The following is a 4,170-nucleotide window of genomic DNA, read 5'->3' on the forward strand; positions in this document are numbered from 1 at the left end:
CAGGGATGATGGGGTGATACATTGTGTGATGGGGATATTAGATTGTGAGCTCCTGGGGTCAGGGATGATGGGAGTGATAGATTGTGTATTATGAGGGGATTAGATTGTGAACTCCTGGGTTCAGGGATGATGGGAGTGATACATTGTGTATGATGGGGAGATTAGATTGTGAGCTCCTGGGTTCAGGAATGATGGGGGTGATGCATTCGTGTTACGGGGAGATTAGATTGTGAGCTCCTGCGGTCAGGGATGATGGGGGTGATACATTGTGTGTGATGGAGAGATTAGATTGTGAGCTCCTGGGGTCGAGGATGATGAGAATGATACATTGTGTGTGATGGGGAGATTAGATTGTGAGCTCCTGGGTCAGGGATGATGGTAGTGATACATTGTGTGTGATGGGGAGATTAGATTGTGAGCTCCTGGGTCAGGGATGATGGTAGTTATACATTCTGTGTAATGGGGAGATTGGATTGTGAGCTCCTGGGGTAAAGGATGATGAGAGTGATACATGGTGTGTGATTGGGAGATTAGATTGTGAGCTCCGGGGGTTAGGGATGATGGGAGTGATACATTGTGTGTGATGGGGAGATTAGATTGTGAGCTCCTGGGGTCAGGGATGATGGGAGTGATACATTGTGTGTGATAGGAAGATTAGATTTTAAACTCCTGGGGTCAGGAATGATGGGAGTGATACATTGTGTGATGGGGAGATTAGATTGTCAGCTCCTGGGGTCAGGTATGTTCGGAGTCATACATTGTGTGATGGGGAGATTAGATTGTGAGCTCTTGGGATCTGGGATGATGGGAGTGATGCATTGTGTGCGATGGGGAAATTAGATTGTGAGCTTCTGAGGTCAGGAATGTTGGGAGTGATAGATTGTGTCATGGAAGATTAGATTGTGAGCTTCTGGGGTCAGGGATGATGGCAGTGATGCATTGAGTGTGAAGGTGGGATTGGATTGTGAACTCCTGGGGTCAGGGATGATGGAAGTGATACATGGTGTGTTATAAAGAGATTAGATTGTGAGCTCCTGTGATCAGGGATGATGGGGGTGATACATGGTGTGTGATGTGGAGATTAGATTGTGTGCTCCGGGGGGGTCAGGGATGATGGGGGTGATTTATTGTGTGATGGGGAGATTAGATTGTGAGCTCTTGGGTTCAGGGATGATGGGAGTGATACATTGTGTGATAGGGATATTAGATAGTGAGCTCCTGGAGTTGGGGATGATAGAAGTGATACATTGTGTGTGATGGGCTGATTAGACTGTGAGCTTCTGGGGTCAGGCTTGATGGGTGTAATACATTGTGTGATGGGAAGATTAGACCCCACCCAGTCTTTGGTTTGACCTTCACAATAGTGTGCCACATATCGCCCGCATCACTGGTCCTCGCTGCGGGGCAATACTGCCGTGTTGATGACGTACAGGCGGGGGCAGCTGCGACTTTCAGCATCTTATGGCTCTAATTAAGTCACTGCGGGTTTTATTAGTGTTTGCGATGTTGATGCCTGTCCTGGGACGCCTGTGCCAATAACGTGTTCAGCACAGGCCGGGTGCAGCGATGGCTCCCAGACCGCCGGATTCATTAGACGCTGCCATGCTTTTATTGAAGGCACATAAAATGCCTGCCATGATGCCGCGCGGCGCGAGGCTGTGATTTATGGCTTCCCCCCGCGCTGCCGTACTCTGCGTCTGCATAATTTCTAGGTTGTACCTATAAAAAGTAGCTCGTCCTGAGAGCGAGCGGCGCCGTGCACCATGCAACCTACTGCAGTAAAATCCAGGTCAGTAAGTCTCCTGTGCCCCGACTGTAAGCACAACAATACAGCCTCGTAGTCAGCGCCAGCCGCCACACCTGCATCACATGGGGCATCCACTCTGCTCTCCTGGGGGGGCACTGCCGCGCTTCTGTCCTTCACCCTCCGCATCTGCATAGAGGGCGGCCGCCACGTAACGTGACGGTCACATCGGGTGCCTCTGCTACTGTCTAAGGCAGTTAGTAATGGCTTCGTCTCTTGCTTGGTATTGTCCATCATGTGGCGCCTTCCCGTGCGTCACAATACAGGAAGCACGATAGAGGATCCACAATGCAGAATTCATGAAACAGCATACAGGATCCACAAGACGTGATATACTATACGATACAGGATCGACAGGACATGACACGCAATATATGATAGAAGATACAGGATATACAATATATATATATATATATATACTAGCTTACCCGTCGTGCGTTGCTGCGAAGACAGACATACATACATACATTTGTTTTTATATATCTAGATAACAACCAATCACAGCGCAGCTTTCAAGTTACCTCAGCGGTATAATATATAACAACCAATCACAGCACAGCAGCTTTCATGTTACCTCAGCAGTATAATATATAGCAACCAATCACAGCACAGCTTTCATGTTACCTCAGCGGTATAATATATAGCAACCAATCACAGCACAGCTTTCATTTTACCTCAGCATTCTCAATATCCAGCAATTGTCTAGCAACAATTGCTGGATATTGAGAATGGATATTGTCTAGTTGAACACGCATCCCGTTGCTCGTAATGCCTTTTGCTTTTGTGCTTGAGATGGAAATCAAACGATCTTTGTCTGGGGGGCATAACTGTCGACGATGCTCGCAGGATAGGTGTACTATGCCAGTAATCTTCCCAGGAGTGTACTCAACAACTTCACAAAGTTTCATGGCGATTAGATGAATAGTGTAGTAATGCATAAAGGACAGACAGACAGACATACATTCCTTGATATATATATAGATGACATCAGGAAGTGAGAGAATTAGATTCCGTACGTAAAATTTGGACGCTAATTCTTTGGCGCTTAGAATTGAATAATCGAGTCAGGACCCATTAATTTTTCCTATTTATGACATAATCAATGCTCGTGCCAAATTTCATGTTTCTACGATATCGGGAAGTGAGAGAATTAGTGGCAGTGATGGAAATCGAACGATCTACGTGGGGGGGCGTAACTGTCGACGACGCTCGCACGCGCGCCATTTATCGTAGGATAGTTTTACTATGCCTATAATCTTCCCAGGAGTGTACTCAACAACTTCCCAAAGTTTCATGGCGATCGGATGAATGGTGTAGTAGCGCATAAAGGACAAACAGACAGACACACAGACATACATTCAATTTTATATATATAGATGACATGTGATACACAAAACAGAATACAAGATATCAATTCCTACACCCCATCCTGTGTCCAGTATTCACCAACCAGACATTTTGGTTCCTCGCCTTAATACTGTATCTATCAGAAGAGAAGTGTGTAACGGGGATTATGGGTCATCTGAGGGTTCCAGACCAACAGCGGTTATATTTTCAGAACCGTGAAGGTACCACGGACCCGAAGCATTTAGTCCTGTTACTGTGCGACCTCAAGAATCACACATATGCATAGCCGGTCACCTGTCACATATCATGTTTAGTATCCACGAGGAGTTGCATTCAAATTAGTAGTCAAAATGTAAAATTGGGGTTCTATCCAGATGATCTGCGCATATACTCAGCACGCCTATTAATGATGTAAAAGTAAGGCTGGCGAACATGTGGTTTTATGAAGGCTTGTCTGCCAGCCTCTGAACACTTCCATTGAAGGACAACTCACCACCTCCTGTGGTAACCTGTTCCACTCATTGATCCCCCTCACTGTCTAATATCTAATTTGTGTCTCCTCCCTTTCAGTTTCATCCCATTGCTTTTGGTCTTTCCTTGTGCAGATGATAATAGGGCTGATCCCTCTGCACTGTGACAGCCCTTCAGATATTTGTAGACTGCTATTAAGTCTCCTCTCAGCCTTCTTTTTTGCAAGCTAAACATTCCCAGATCCTTTAACCGTTCCTCATAGGACATGATTTGCAGACCGCTCACCATCTTGGTAACTCTTTTCTGAACTGGCTTCAGTTTATTTTTTTTTTAAGTGGGGTGCCCAGAACTGGACACAGTATTCCTGATGAGGTCTGATGAAAGAAGAGTAGAGGGGGATAATTATCTCACGTGATCTAGACTCTATGCTTCTCTTAATACATCCCAGAATTGTGTTTGCCTTTTTGGCTGCTGCATCACATTGTTGACTCATGTTCAGTCTATAATCTACCCTGTTTCCCGAAAATAAGACAGGGCCTTATATTAAT

This window comes from Eleutherodactylus coqui, chromosome 6 (genome assembly GCF_035609145.1).
Source record: "Eleutherodactylus coqui strain aEleCoq1 chromosome 6, aEleCoq1.hap1, whole genome shotgun sequence".
In the NCBI taxonomy this organism is placed as follows: domain Eukaryota; kingdom Metazoa; phylum Chordata; class Amphibia; order Anura; family Eleutherodactylidae; genus Eleutherodactylus; species Eleutherodactylus coqui.